General features: G+C 51.4%; 1 protein-coding gene across 1 annotated transcript in view; it reads left to right on the top strand.

The window, feature by feature from the left end:
• LOC143841497 (atrial natriuretic peptide receptor 2-like) overlaps positions 1-16,290 on the top strand; it is a 53,164-nt gene that overhangs the window by 30,014 nt on the left and 6,860 nt on the right. The gene's annotated exons all lie outside the window — the stretch shown is intronic.

Raw genomic sequence — 16,290 nt, 5'->3', positions numbered from 1 at the left:
CCATGTCCATTGCCTTGGGGAGCCCCCATTTCACTTTCTGCACAGACACAAAAGTGCCTTGAAAGGGAGAAGGGAATGAAACTGGAGAACCCCAACTCCTACCGGTTTCTCCAGCACATCCTTGAATTGCGTTTTGGTGCCTTCTGCGGGAGGGCTTCTGTCGACTTGGCTGGCCTGATGCATTCGCCATCCAAGCATGGCAGTGGGCAGAGCCAGGCCAGCGAGTGAAGCCCGGTGACCCCCGGATGTTCCAAGGCTGAGCTTGTGAACCTGAATTCAGTGTCAGAGCTCAACTCAGGAAAAGATTTAACTTGGGGAGGGGAGATTGTGTTTATCTCAGCAGCTCAGCAGACCACGCTTCTTGGACACCCAGATGCTGCATCGTGTGACTGAATCCTGCCTGTATCCCAGCTGAAAGGTAAGGGAGGAGATGCCGGGAGAACTTGATGCCCTCCCAACAGCAGCCATGGTGGGCATTCAGCCTGCTGGGGTGGGGGATTTCGAAGGACCAGGATGGAGCCATTGTGGCCTGAACAGCCATCTCTGGGTGGGTGCAGAGAGCTGGACAATGTCCCAGAATCCCCCTTTGCTTGGGGATGGGTCTGTGTCCCCCACGGACAATGCTACCTGGCTCTAACACTCTACACCAGTGGTCCCCAACCTTTTTATCACCGGGGACCACTCAACGCCGGGGATCACTCACTGGGGACCACTCAACGCCTTTTACTGAGGCTCGGTGGGGGGGGGGTAGTTTCCTCTCAACCACTGCCCTAGCGCTCTCTGATTGCTATGGTAATGTTTAAACATCCATTCAATATAAGATACAGATACGCCACAACAATGAAGTGTTTTGTAAATCGCTGGGGGGATGAAGTAAAGGGCCAGGGGGGGGGGAAGAAGGCGTCCTTCGGGGCCCACCTCCAATTAGTCGAAGGACCACATGTGGTCCGCGGCCCACAGGTTGGGGACCGCTACTCTACACTGTCTCTTACCTGAGTACTTTGACTGTGATGGGACATTCTGCTCTATGCCGTCAAGGAGAGAGATTGTCAGTAGGTGGAAGGGAGTTTCTCAGTGAGGAGTGGGGGGAGACCCTTTCCTGCTTTCCCCTCTCTCCAGTCTCCTGACTCATGGTCTCCATTGAAACTAGAGTCTCCTGCCTATATTACACGTATGTCACACGATAAATAAAATAAATCTGGGGAACAGGCCAGGAGGAAGTTTTCACCCTCGACTGATTTGTAAGGGCTGACGGACCCCTCTGAAGGCATCATTCTGGAACCCCAAGATCACCCACGGACGTGAGAAAGTTCTGAGGAACTGCCCCTTCAGAGGGCATCATGGAAGCTTTGGATTTAGAGGGAATACTTATTAAATTTGAAGATGATGCTAAACTGGGAGGGGTAGCAAACACAACTGAAGACAGCAACAGAATACAGCATGATCTAGATAGGCTCGAAATGAAGTTCAATAGGGACAAATGTGAAGTTCTGCATTCAGATAGGAGAAATCAAATACACCAATATAAGATGGGGGAGACTTGTCTTGGCAGTAGCATGTGCGAAAAGGATCTAGGAGTCTTAGCAGATCATACATTGAACATGAGTCAGCAGTGTGACTCAGTGGCTAAAAAGGCCAATGGGGTTTTGAAGAAGAAGAAGAGTTGGTTCTTATATGCCGCTTTTCCCTACCCGAACTAGGCTCAAAGTGGCTTACAGTCGCCTTCCCATTCCTCTCCCCACAACAGACACCCTGTGGGGTGGGTGAGGCTGAGAGAGCGCTGATATCACTGCTCGGACAGAACAGTTTTATCAGTGCCGTGGCAAGCCCAAGGTCACCGAGCTGGTTGCATGTTGGGGAGCGCAGAATGAAACCCGGCATGCCAGATTAGAAGTCTACACTCCTAACCACTACACCAAACTGGCTCTCTCTTTTAGGCTATATCAAATGGAATAAGGTAAAGGTAAAGGTATCCCCTGTGCAAGCACCGGGTCATGTCTGACCCTTGGGATGACGCCATCTCGCGTTTTCATGGCAGACTCAATCCGGGGTAGTTTGCCAGTGCCTTCCCCAGGCATTACCGTTTACCCCCCCCCCCCCCCAGCAAGCTGGGTACTCATTTTACCGACCTCGGAAGGATGGAAGGCCGAGTCAACCTTGAGCCGGCTGCTGGGATCGAACTCCCAATCTCATGGGCAGACAGCTTCAGACAGCATGTCGCTGCCTTACCACTCTGCACCACAAGAGGCTCTTATACCAAACGGAATATCAAGGCCAGATACAAAATGGGTGTCCTTGGATGTCCCCTCAGCAGCAACACTGAAAGTCAGCATCAGGGTATTTCTTTCTCCCAGGAGGCTCCAAAGAAGGGAGTCGCATGAGCTGCTCAGAAGTACGTTAAATATGTTCATGCTAATCTGTGTGGTTGATCACCTGGGGGTGGGGTCAGGGAGAGAAAGCCAGAGAGAAAGGTTTTGGTGCTCTCTCAAGGCCTCTCCATTGGTGGCTGCAGGACATCTCCATCCGCCCCTCCTCCTGAGTCTCAGCTGTTTCTCCCCTGTTTCCACACTTCCTCTCCTACCTCCAGGAATGAGGTTCTTGACATTCAATTGAGTGAGGCAAGAACTGGAGGACACCAGAGAGTCTTCCTGAGACTGACTTGGGGAGACCTCAGTTCAAATGCTGCTTTAGTCAGAATACTTGAGCCACTTTCTCCCAGCCCAACTCACAGGGTTCTTGTGAGGATAAGACAGGATATCCCACATGAGTTCCACGGAAGAAGGCAGAGCACAAAGGTGAAAAGAAACGGGAGGAACACCCAGCTCATTTTGAGTCCAGGAGCACCTTTGCAGTGGCAAACTGCAGGAACCTGGGCCACCATTTTTTTGGGGTGGTCTGCCACTCCTGAGTCTATCTATAGTGGGAGTCTTATGTCCATCTGTGCCTGGTCAGATGCCACAGAGGAGCCACAATAAGAGCCTTCTGCTCTCTGCCCTTGGTCCAGATGATCACTCCCTCCCTTGACAGAGATCCAAGCCGCATCAGGCAAAAATCTAGACTAATGTAACACAGGCTACGTGGGCTGGCCCTTGAAGATGGATGGCCTAGGGCCTTGCCTGGCCTTTTCAAGGTTACCATGAATATGGTCCAAACCACACAGAATAATCTTTCATGAGTTTTATTAGGCTGCAGCAAAATAAAAATATGAATGCAGGGGGAACAAATCCGAACCTCCTGTTCAAAGAACAACAGAATTACATAGTGTTGAATATATTCTCTTTAGGGACTGGGAGAGTGACCTGCCCCAATGACCTGGGTCTCCACCCCTTGTTCCATTTCCCAGGACCTCCCTACAGCCATCAAGCCAGACCTCAGGGGCTGCTGACAGGGTCCTTGAACTTCTACCTTCAGGGAGACCCTCCAGCGTCCAAGTTTACTCTTGCACATTAATTCCCTCTCTCTTCCTGGCATCTTTGGTGCTTAGTCAAGAGATAAGGTTGAGCTGACCCCAGCCTCAGCATAAAGCTGTATGTTTCTGCAGGCTTCCTCTGGCTGACCTATTGGAAACTACATTCCACAGGGGAATAACCTAGCACCTGCTTGATGGGGACCAGGGGTCAAATGCAGGCATGAAAAGCATCTTTCCCTTTCAGGGAACCTCAAGGCAAACCAATAGGCAGAACTGCACCCCATTTCTAACAACTGTATGATCAATTAGAAGGTTGCCATCACTTCCGTTGCTGCCACCCCATGCAAATGCCATGCAGCCCAGAATACTCCAACTGGACTGCGATTGGGAGCTGCCCAGAGGATGCCTCGATCACTCCTGTTCTGCAGCCACCCCATTGGACGGCACTTAATTCCCACGTTTCATTCCAGGAGATGGAAAATGCTTACGAAGAACAAAAAGGAGATCAGGGAGAAAGGGGACCTCGCAGCAAAACAAAGCCAAAGAAAGAAGAGAGGGACCCACTCAAAAGTACTGATGGCTCAAGAATCACACACACAAAAAAAAAAAATCACAATACAATACCTTTAAATCATGCCACATATGAAAAAGCATGTGATATAAATCAGTATGGAAAAATCAAACAGAGAGGATATACCAACAGAAGACAGTAAACAATTGAGCCTTTAAAATTAAACAGCTAATAACAAGGGATTCCCAGGCAGAGGGAAGGCGTGGCAACCCAAAACACATACAAGAAGAACAAGAACAAGAAACACACCTGTGGAGGAGGGGGGGGGGAATCAAACCAGGTCCTTCAGATTCAAGGCTGCTGCTCTTATCCATAACACCAAGCAAGATGGGAAGCTCTTTGTTCCTTATTCGTCATTCCTCCACCACCCTGCCATCGTTTTAAAATTCCCATTCTCTTTGCCAAACGTACAACAAGAAGAAATTGGCAACTGGGCTTTGAGTAAGGAGACCAGATTGTCCCACTTTGGGAGGGACATCTGGGGGTACCTGGCAAATTGTACTTATATTGAAATTAAAATATATAGATTACAATACTATTTTTGTTTTCTTTGTGTTCTATGAAACTTTTTGTTGCTCCATATAGACCAGATTTTTAATCAAGAACCCCCCCGGTCAATGGTGTCCCGCTTTACCAATGTTAAAATCTGGTCACCTTAGCTTTGAGTCTGTTCTCGTGTGAGACGTGCTGGGCACTGAGAACAAGAAGCCACCCCCACCCACCAGGAGCCACAAAAGAGACTCAGAAGGGCTCAAAGGAGGGGCAGGTGGAGGCCCTGGGGCCCCTGACCTCCAGGAAGTGGGTGGTAGGCAGGAAATCCCTGTGGGCAGGTGAGAAGCAAGTGGGATCGAGCAGGGTCCGCCTCCCTTGAGCCCCTGATGCCCTCTGGGGGTCTCAGAGCCCAGGGCAGGGAGCCATGGCAACCGGATCAACCCCTTGGAAGCTGGAATACCCCCTCCAACTGCCCCCTCCAGCTGGTTCTCTGGGGAGGCCAACCAAGCAGCTCCTGCAGGGACACCCCTTGGGTGATTTGGAGGACTCTGGGCTGCCAAAAGAAAGTTTGAGTCCAAGGGCACATTTACAGCCAACATAGTTTTATTCAAGGTGTGAGCTTCTGCTTGCAAGGTTTATATATGTCCCCCTTAATAATCTTCTCAGCTGCACCTTTTATTGGGGGATTTAGAGTTTTTAAAAATGTATCTTGCATTCTGGGCCAGAAACTCCTCTTCCTATGCAACAAGTCCCTGTTAAAGGGGCCAGACACTGTTTTCACGTCCACAGAGATATGGAAGTGAAAGCTATTGGAGGAATGGTGGCAGCTTAAAGGCATGAATGATTATGACTGTCCAGACCCAGGTTCATTCCAGTCTGCTGTGTCTTTTGCTGAGGATGGTAATGGGTCTGAGTCCCTATGGTTGCCAGCCTCCAGGTGGGGCCTGGAGATCACCCAGAACTATTGTTTATCTCCCGGTGACAGAGATCAGTTACCCAGGAGAAAATGGCTGCTTTGGAGGGTGAGCTGCATGCAATTAAACCTCAATGAGACCTCTCTTCCCATACTCCACTCCCAGACGGCATCCATAAACTCTCCAGGGATTTCCCAACCTTTGCTAAGGATTGAGAAGTAGGGGGGGCTCACCTGACTGGCCCAACTGGAATGAGTCTCACAACTGTATATGCATGTTGTTCAGCATGGCAGTGTAAAGTTGCAAAGAAGGTACAAGAGGTGGATTTTGTAGGATGAGATATTGCAAAAGCATCCTAGAGCAAGTCTAATTCTGCAAATGGAGGATGGAAACTTTGACAGATAATGTTGAGATGAAAGTGAAAGTTTTGGTATACCCACAAAGGAAAAGCTAAAAGATTAGTGATGCAGATGCATCAGAAGTAGAACTGAATGCTAGAGATAAATGTTGTACCACTAACTTTTATGTAATCATTGACAAAGTAGATAAGAGTTGTCCAAAATCAAAAATATTTTTCAGTTTGCTTCTATTTGTCTTAAAAAAAAATCTTAATATTTCCCAAAAATCCTAGATCCGTGTACCAGTATACTATTAGATCCAACGTTATTCAGAAATCCTGATTTTTTAAAGCCTGAGATGAAAAATACTGTTGTTGTTTTTTTTAAGCAGGGTGGTCTCTCCCAGCCACATGCAGGTGTGCCTCGGAACTCTCAGACTATTTCCACATGAGGAATATTCCCCTGGACAGCCTTTGAATGTTGGCTGCTTTTAGAGCCCTCTCCACATGACGTTGCCTGCATACCGAGGCTGTCCAGTAGCTGAGTTGAATTTTGGCCATTTTTAAATTTTTATTGGTGCAGTTCACATTGCAGCGCAGTCCAAAACCTATAAAGGTACAATAAAATCTTCTTTAAAGTGTCCACGGTCTTTTTGGGATCAGGCAGGCAAAAAGACAGCCTCTTTTCTGTTTTCTGGAGGTGGGAAATGAGCTGGGAAAGCGGGGTGGGTGGGTGGGTGATCCAGTAGCCTTCTCCCAATCATACAGGAGTCAGAGCACTTTGCTGAGGGAACATGTCCAGCCTTCTCACAACTCGGGCAGGCAAAAACAGCTCCATTTCTGTGTTCTGGAAGTGTTGAAATGAGCTGGAAAAGGGGGGGGGGTTATTGGGCAGCTTTTTCCCAATCATACAGGGGTCTGAGCGCTTTGTTTTTAAGCCAACCATTAACACAAAATGTCTTTTTGGGCTCCAGGGTCCATGTTCATTGTCTCAGAAATTGACTCAGATAGAAACAAAGTGCAAAAGTACATGAATCCAAAAAAGGGGGTGGGGAATTCAATGGAGGCCCAGAGGAGAAAACAAGTGTTCCACTTGTCTCTGCAGCACTTTGCAGCACTGCAGGGCTGAATGGGGCATTCTTTGTCTGCAGGAAGGTGGGATTGCGTTCTCATGCAGTCCCACCTTCCTGCACCTCCCCCCATAACCCCCCATTTGGTGCGACCTTTCTGCCAAGGCTTCGTCCCCCGCAGGGACACATTTCAGCAGGAGCCCAAGTCTGACGCAAAAACGTGTCCCCCGTGGGGACACCAGACATAGCAGCCAATACTGCTCAGCCGCAATGATCACCCTTAGGCAATTAAGTGGGCACCTTTCTGTCTTTCCTAAGCTGTCAAACACTCTTGACATCTCCTGTCCTCAGATGGTTCAGGAGACACCAGTGGACAGTCTGATCTCTGTTCAAACTTTTTAATCTCCTGCTTTTAAGCATCTCAGTTTCTCAGGGAGGCATTCCACTGGGACAGGACTTCATTTTTCCAGTTCCTCATCCTCTGAAGAGGAGGCAGCTCATTAGCTCATGACTCTAGCACACTTTCATCCCACCCGCCCTCCAAGCGGAACAGAGTGGCAGACATCAGGCTCCCTTCCTGGCTAAGATAAGGCAAGACTGCCTCAAAGACAGAGTTGGGATTTGAACCAATGTCCTTAAACCTGACCTTAAAACAAAACCACTAACAGGAGGAGCCTGGGGGTACAAAATATGAAGGGTTTAAATCAGCTGGTGGGCCTTTTTTGCACCCAGCTGAATGTCTTTCCACTTATTTTAAATGCAGTCCTGGTTGAAACCACTAGAGGTGCAAGTAAGCCTGAGCACACTGAAAGGCTGTCGAATATCTTTTCTCCAAGACTGAACCAAATTTGCCTAACAGATTATGTTAAGCCCACCAACCAGAACCAGCACTAAGACAAAGCAGCTCACTGATGGCTACTGCAGAAATTTCCAGCCTGCAACCTACTAACAACCTGGCATTTCTCTCTTCCTTTCCTTACAACCAGATAGGACCATTGAATCATCCTAAAGCATCTGTAGAGCCAGTGCTGGAAGATGGCTAGTGCCTCCTTAGGCAGTCGATTCCACTGTTGAATTACTCTGACTTTGAAAATGTTTTCCTGATATCCAGCCGATATCATCCTACCACCCATTTCTGCGGGTCCTATCCTCTGCTGCCAACATGAATTTTTCCTGTTCGCTTCTAAGGGACAACCTTTCACATACTCACAGACAGAATTAATGTCCCAAATCTTGCAAAGTGTTTGTGTGATGCAGTGAGATAAAACAAGCTTTCCCTTTCTTTCCCTTGGTTTATCTCCCTCTTTTACATGTTTGTTCATTCCATTTCTGTCTCCTCTATTTCCCCCCCCCTCCCATTTTCAGTTTTGGTCTCATGTTTCTCTTCCCTATCCAACTTGGAGTGAAGCATTAGTAAAGTAATAGTAAAGCTTTGTTAAGGAGCAGTTGATATTTCTCCATGCTCTAACCAAGTCATACAAGGATGCTCTCCCCTCTTCCTACATGCTTTACATGCTGTAGTAATAAATGTCAGAAGAATGTATAATCCAGTTTTCACTAAGCAAAGGAGTCTCAAAGCAGCTTACAAATGCCATTCCTGTCTCTTCCCACAGCAGTACCCTGTAGGAGGTAGGTGGGCCTGAGAAAGCTCTGACAGAACCTTGTGAAATCTACAATAACAGAATTGTAGCTGGCCCAAAGTCACCGAGCTGGCTGGATGTGGAGGAGTGGGGAATCGAACCCAGTTTTCCAGATTAGAAGCTACTGCTGACACCAAAGAGAATGGGAAGCTCTTTGTTTCTTATTCTTCATTCCTCCCCCAACCTGCCCACTTGTTTAAAATGCCCATTCTCTTTAGCAAAGGTATGGCAAGAAGAAATTGGCAACCGGAGTTTGAGTCTGTTCTCGTGTGAGACATGGTGGGCACTGGGGAGAAGAAACCACCCCACCGACCAGGAGACAAATAAGGGCCCGGCCCGAAGGAGGGGCAGGTGGAGGCCTTGGGGCCAGAACTTGACCCCAGAAGCCCCTTCTGCACCTCCCTCAGAATTCACTTGCCCAGGCAGGCCACCCACTGGCAGGGACGTTGAGCCTCCACTGCAGGGAGGGCGGCATTGCTGAGTCCTATCAGAACTGGGAATCTTCTGCTTCTTGGCTTTTTAGAGGGAAATTGGAGCTGAGCAAGGCACGTGGCTTCTGGCAAGGAGCTCTTTGGCTGGAGGGTTTTTTTCTGGTTGAATCTCTAAGGCATGGCTGGATAAGGATGGTTGTATGAAAGCCCCACCCCATGCCTCATGCCCCGGAAGTGCCACCATGTCACCATGCCCCTTGACGTCACCGGAAGCGCTGTTGTCATGCCCCACCCCGTGTGCCCCCTGATCTGGATATATCATAATTATGCCACACACACCCTAACGACGCCGGAAGCGGTGCTATCAAGCCCTCTGGCCTCTGGGTCCTGCCCCCTACTCTGGAAGTGCTGCCATTGTGCCTCATACCCCCCTGGAAGTGATGGTTGTTGGAGTATGCAATGTCTGGTGTACAAAGTTAACCAGGAAGAGGAAGACCCTGATGGGGGCAGCAAGAAGGCTGTTAGATAGATCAGAGAGTTCAGGACCTTTCTATCTTTTAAGTGTGCCTTTTGTCTGTCCCTAGATTGCTACTCTTAGGGCAATTTCCTTTTTCTTAGCGGATCCTTCCAGTCTGCCTTCTTCTCTTGAGCCAGCTAGATGTAGGAGCTCTATCCTCCACCTCACCTTTCCTATCCGGAATGTCCTTCCGTAAATAAAACTTTCCTTTCTAAGCTAAACAGCATCTGCATATCAATTAAATAACTTTGCTATGCAAACAATGGCGCCATGCCCCCCCTTCTGCCCTCTTTGCCCCCGGAAACAATTTCCACAGACCGTGCTCCCACCGGAAACGCAGCCATCTTTTTACACCCCTCGTGACAGCGTGGGATGTGTTGGAAGCTCTTTTTAAAGTTGGGAGTGATTTTTAAAGAACTCTTTGTTAAGTATTTGCCATACACATCAAGAAAAAGAAAGAAAGCCAAAGAAGAAAAAGGACAGGAGGGGAGAGAATGAAATAAAAATGGATGAAGTAAGAAGGGAGAGAGAAAAATCCAAACTGAAAACTAGAAGAAAGAAGAGGGGAAGCAAGAAGGGCGGCTGCAGGTTCAACGGCAGCCCAGCATTAATAACGCGGCTGGGTTGGGCCGCCAGGAGCAGTTTCTGGTGGGCTCTCACTTGCCCCGCCTCCTCCCGCCCCTCGGCAGGTGCAGCTTACATGCAGCGGGGGGGGGGCGTGGTCAAGGCCTATTTAGCCGCGAGGCCCCGCTGGGCCTTCCTCTTCAGCGCTGGGCCCTCTGCTCACCCGTGGTTTCCCCCACCCTCCCTCCCTCCCTTGGATTTAGGACAGTGCTTTCAGGTGTTTCTGTTATGTGTCGCGAATTGTCACAGCCGGCGGTTTTCGGAAGGGGTGGATCCTGACTTTGGGGAGACCGCGCCTGCATGCCTGGCTCGGAAGTTACCGGGAGCCTCTGTAAGAGGCTAGGTGCACTCGAGACAGCAGGCCCTAAAAGGGGGGGGGGCTGTTGCGCCGTGCGGGTGAAGGTGGGAGTTCTAATAGAGATGAATGTCCTTAGAGACTCCACCAGCATCACCCTCCCGTGGGACCCAGCAGGCCTAAGGAATGGGGAACACGACCACGGGTGTCGTAGGGTCCCATAAGGATCGGCCTGCTGGGGATAATTTAGGGGGGCTTCGAATGGGCCATGCGCCGTTTGGCGGAGCGGAAGAAATAAAACAGTAAGGGCCCCGAGGGCAGGCCCTGTCCGGGATGAGGAAGGGTGCTGATAGGCCCCTTCCCCTTGACTGACAAGCAGAGGGCCCAATCGGGAGGCGCTTCACGCCTCCCGATTGGGCCCTCTGCTGGTCAGTCCACCCCCAAGCTGCCAATCAGCAGCCGCGCGCAGTGCGGCTGCTGATTGGCTTCTTGCCCGGCCACAAACCAATTGGGAGGCGCGAAGCGCCTCCCAACCCGCCCCCCCCCAACAGAGCTTCCCTTCGCTCCAGCGGCCATTACTTTGCTGGCCGCCGAGAGCGAAGGTAGGCTCCCTGGCCCCTGCCCCGAAAACGGCTCGCCTTTAAAACGCTCGCCAAGCCCCGGGAAACGCGCTCCGTGGCTCCTGGAGCCGCGGAGCGCCTTCCCCGGGGCTTGCCCAGCGTCTTAAAGCCCCGTCGCCGCCTTAAAAACGCTGGGCAAGCCCCGGGGAATGCGCTCCGCGGCTCCTGGAGCCACGGAGCGTCTTCCCCGGGGCTTGCCCAGCGTCTTAAAGTCCCGTCGCCGCTTTAAAAACGCTGGGCAAGCCCCGGGGAAGGCGCTCCGCGGCTCCTGGAGCCACGGAGCGTCTTCCCCGGGGCTTGCTCAGCGTCTTAAAGCCTCGTCGCCGCTTTAAAAACGCTGGGCAAGCCCCGGGGAAGGCGCTCCGCGGCTCCTGGAGCCACGGAGCGTCTTCCCCGGGGCTTGCCCAGCGTCTTAAAGCCTCGTCGCCGCTTTAAAAACGCTGGGCAAGCCCCGGGGAAGGCGCTCCGCGGCTCCTGGAGCCACGGAGCGCCTTCCCCGGGGCTTGGCCATCGTCTTAAAGCCCCCCCTCGCCTTTAAAATGCTCCCCAAGCCCTGGGGCCTGGGGAACATTTTGCTACATGAGCGGGAGGGGAAGCAAATCCTCCCCTAGGGCCCGCTGTATTTTTTTGACAGCGGGCTCTACTGCTAGTGTTATAATAAAGCTGTGGCCATTTTATTTGCTAAGCAGATTTTATTGCCTCCTTTGTGTTTGTGCGCTCCGCATGATCCCATAGCATCCCTGCTAGTTAATTATTTGTTGGTTGAAGGAGCAGGAGAATTAGGTGGTGGAGGAAGGGGAGGCACAAGGATTTCGAGGGTGGGAACAGATGACGGTTCTTCCACTGGTCTTCCGCTGGCGATGGTCTTACGGGTCTCGTCTTCGTACTGGATCTTGTCTGTTTTTAAAGGAGGCTGGTCCTTGTTAAGAATAGTTTTCTCTGTTGACACAGAATGTTCTTCATCGGTGGAATATTTGTGGAATCTGGCCAGAAAGCCAGATTTGGAAGCTGAACACTCTGAGCAGATCTTAAATAGGCAGATTAAAAAAACAATAGCCATTAGTAAGGCTGTGAGCGAAAGAGCCAGCACCATTTGCTTTCTGCTGTAGCCAGAGATGCTGGGCTGATCCGCAGGCTGTGTGGGGGCCTTTGCAAACTCCTGTCCATCCTTCCCAGGGCTGGAGAGTGTGGCCTTGCTTCTTTGGGTTATTCGAAGCCAGTTCTGTCTCATCATTTCCCTCACAAGCCTCTCCTGGTTGGAGGCCTTCTGTGGGTATTCCTCTAAGCCTTTGGCAGGAAGTGCACTTTGAAGAGCTGCCTCTGGAGTAAGGATGGGCGATTCGGATTCGGAAACGCCCGAATCGGCCGAATCGGGGCCGATTCGGGCGTTTCCGAGCCAGAAACGGTCCGAATCGGACCTCTGGCGCCCCCTAGCGGTCCGAATCGGCGAGATTCGGCGATTCGGGCCGAATCGATTCGGCAGGCCCGAATCGATTCGGCATGAGTCGGAGGCTTCAGGCAGCCGTTGCCTGAAGCCTCTCTGCTGTTTGGCTTTTTTTTTTTTTTCAAACAGTATTTTTTTGCCGCCTAAAATGGCGGCGGGGGGGAGGGGGGGAGTGAGTGGCCAATCAGAATGCCTGTAGCTTTTCAGCTCAGGCATTCTGGCCACTCACAGAAGACTTTTTATTTTTAAATCCCCTTGCTTTGTAGCCTGCCCGGGAGGAGGCTACTTAAAGCAAGGGGCTGCTTGCTGGAGCTCACTTTGAGCTCTGGCTGGCTGGCTGACTCCTAAGCTCTGCTTGGTTGAGCAGCCTGCCTGCCCTGCCTGCCTGCCTCCTCTCCTGGGTGGACTTCTGGACCTGGCTGTGGACTCTGCGCTGGACAAGACAGCAATAGTTTGTTTTAGGGGTTTTTTTCTTCTGCTTTTCTATTTTTCTCTATTTTCCCCTCTCTCTCCCCCCCCCCCTCTCTCTCTCCTCTTTTCAAAAGTTTTTTGCCTTTGGGTTTCTGTGGGTGGGGGCCTGGGGGGGTTGGGGAATTGTGTTTGCTGTTCATTGTGTTAACTGTTTGCTGTGTTGTTTTTTGTTAAAGTATTTTGGGGGTGGGGGTTGGGGCTTGTATTTTAAAGTTGCCTTGCCTTGTTTCTGATTGTTTTTTTTTGGGGGGGGGTTGGTTGTTTTGGGTTTTTTTCTACAGATTTCCTCAGTTGCCACCTTTGGGCTTCGTGCCCTGGGTGGCAGCTGGTTGTTTGATAGGTGTGTAGGTGTTTTTTTGGTGGGGGGCTAGTTTTAGTTTAGTTTGTTCTTTAGTTTAGTTTAGTTTGTTAGGTTGTGTTTGTTAGGTTGGTTTAGCTTAGGGCCTTGCAGGGCCAGTTTTTGCCAGCCACCTTTGGGGGAGTGCCCTGGGTGGCTGCTGCTTGTTTGTTGGGAGCTGTTTCTTTGGTAGAGTTAGCTTGTTTGGTTAGGGCCCTGCGGGGCAAGTTTTTCTTGGTGGACACCCTTGGGGGAGTGCCCTGGGTGGCTGCTGGTTGTTTGCAGAAGCTGTTTGGTTGGCCTAGGCTAGGCTTGGTTTGATTTAGCAGTTAGGGCCTTGCAGGGCCACTTTTGCTTGGTTGCCACCTTTGGGAGAGTGCCCTGGGTGGCTGGCAGCTGGTTGGTGTTTTGGGGATTGTTTGTTTCCTTCCTGGGGGGAATTGCTGCGTTCTTCTTGGGGTGTCCAATTAGTGACCCTTTAAATAGGCAGTAAAATCCATAGTGTTAGGAGAAATTATAAAGTGCAAATAATTTTTTAGAATAGATAGTTTCTTTCCTAAGTAGCCAGATAGGATTTTTATAAGAGAACAGTGATTTGGGTTTTAGGTTAAAATTGTATTTTCTTGATAGTTAAAAAAACATTTAAACCAGCAGGGGCTGTGCCTTATTGAAGGCCAGCTTTCCTGGTAGAGACAGGAATTGATTTAGAGGCCAACAGGTTTAGGGGTTCTTCTTAGCAGATCAGGTGGGGGCTTGGTGCACAAATCTGCTCCAGCCTTCCTTCTAGCTAGTAACACTCAGGTAGTTTAAAACACTTTGAAAGTCTAAAAAGGTTTTTTTTTCCTAATTTTTCCCTGCTGTAGGTTAGGTAGGGACAGTTAAACTTAGCTAGGACCAGACAGGTTCCTTTAGTTTAACAAAAAAAAAAAAAGGAGAGAGAGAGAGAGAGAGAGAGAACAGGAAAACTCCATAGAAGTTAGGTCAGCTTAGGGTCTAAAAAAACTAAACAGGTAGCTGGTGGGAGGGTTTTATAAGTTTCAAGGTTTCCTTAGAAACAAGTGTTAGGGCAGTTAGTGGTAGGGCCTCAAATTTCCCTGTCTCTTAGATTACAGACAGTTAGTAGGAAAAGTTTGTCCAAGGGAACATGAGTGGGAAGAAGGAAGGTCAGGCTAGGGGCCCTGGGGGAAAGGCCCTACAGAAAACCAGAGGGGTGGAGGGGAGTGAGAGGGGGAAGGAAGCGTCCTTCCCCCCACCTGAGAAGAGGCCTGTCTTGGGTCGACCTTCCACCACTCCGACCTCTGGCCGGAGTGGTGCAATAAAGAGTGTCCGCAAGGGTCTCTTTATTGAGGCGGCTGACGGGGCGCCCCCTTCTAAGGTGCGGCAGGCAGGGGTCTTTGCTGGCACTTCTGCGGGGCCTGCTGATCAGGCAGCCCCTCGTGCTGCTCCTTTTGCTAGCGAGGTATGGGGGCGTCAGGAGGAGTTGCCTGATCTCTCCCTCGGGGTGAGCCTTGGGGACATGAGTGGCTTGTCCTTCATGTCCCCAGGCATCACCTCGGGGGTGCAGAGAGCCCTGGAGGAGATGGGTGAGGGACTGGCCCGCCAGTCTACTCCCCTTTCTCCTCCAGGATCCAGCAGGCTTCAATTGGGGGGGGAACAGGAGCAGATGGTTGAGGTGGTGCAAGAGGGAGAGATGGAGGTGGCACCCCCTGCCCCACCATCTCGACCCCTTCCCCCTCTCTCACCTCTTTCTGTCCCCACCTCAGGACACGGTGTGTCCGGCCCGAGCTCCTCACAGGAGGCAGCTCAGAGGACTTCGCAGGCTGCAAGCCAGCCTGCGTCGTCCAAAGGCTCCAAAGTCTGGAATTACTTCCAGATAGTGGAGGGAACCCACCTAGCAGAGTGCCAGCTCTGTAGGCAGAGGGTTAGTCGTGGAAGGCAGGAGCGCCACTACACGACTAGCGGCCTCATGAACCACCTGAAGAGGCACCACCAGGCTGTCCTGCTTCAGGGGGAGAGACAGGCTGGCAGTGGGGTGCCTGCGCAGGCACAACCTACCAGCACGGGGCTGGAGAGTCTCCCTGGGACCTCCACCTCGAGAGCTCTCCCTAAGAGTTCTGCTCAGGGGGCGGGTGGAGTTAGAGGGAGGCAAGCGACCATGGTGGAGATGCTTGCCCGGGCTGGCAGTGGCATGCCAAAAGGGGGGTTTGAGGCAGGGTGTAGGGCCGCGAACCATGACCTAGCTGCGCTCATGGCCGTGGGTGGGTACCCCTTTCGTCTGGCCGACGACATGTACTTCCACCGACTATGCCGTCGCATATCCACCTGGTACACGCCTCCTAGTCGTACCACGATTAGCAGGACAGTGTTGCCCTCTCTTTATAGGGCAGCCAGGTGCCGGGTGGAGGTAGAGATGTCCCGAGCTTCAGGGACCGTACACTTCACCTCGGATATATGGACGTCATGTCATGCGCAAGATGCGTACATCTCGCTGACTGCGCATTGGTGGGACGTACGGGAGGTGCTGGGTGGGGTTGAGCCTGTTAGGCAGGGTGAGGGCTGCCGGGCAGGCTATCGCCATGCCTTGCTGCACATCGAACCCTTCGATGTGCGGCACACGGCAGACAACATCGAGGGCACCATTCGTAGAATGGTAGATGGCTGGGTAGGCAGTGGGACGGGGGTCACCAAGGGCTTCTTGGTGACAGATGGTGCCCTCAACATGACCAAGGCGGTCAAGGGCATGGGCCTGAAGCACATCTCCTGTGCGGCCCACCTTCTCCACCTCGTGGTTAAGGATGCCCTTGGGATCGGCTCCAAGGGAACCGGTTCATCCGCCGAAGCCATTGACTTCAGGCATCTCATCGAGAAGTGCCGGAAGATCGTGGCGCATTTCTCTCACAGCTCGTACGACGTCTCGAGGCTGGAGAGAAAGCAGGTCCTGATGGGCGTGCCGCAGCACTGCCTTATCAGAGACGTCAGCACGCGCTGGAACTCCACCCGCGCCATGCTTGAGCGCTTGGTGGAGCAGAGGAGAGCCTTAGACGCCCTTGTCCAGGAGACGAGGATGTTTATGCCTGGGGAGTGGCTCACCCACCGAGAGTGGGAGATCATTTCTCAG

The sequence above is a fragment of the Paroedura picta genome, chromosome 7 (genome assembly GCF_049243985.1).
Source record: "Paroedura picta isolate Pp20150507F chromosome 7, Ppicta_v3.0, whole genome shotgun sequence".
Lineage (NCBI taxonomy): Eukaryota > Metazoa > Chordata > Lepidosauria > Squamata > Gekkonidae > Paroedura > Paroedura picta.
The sequence above is the reverse complement of the archived record's forward strand: the minus strand, read 5'-3'. Positions and strand labels throughout refer to the sequence as shown.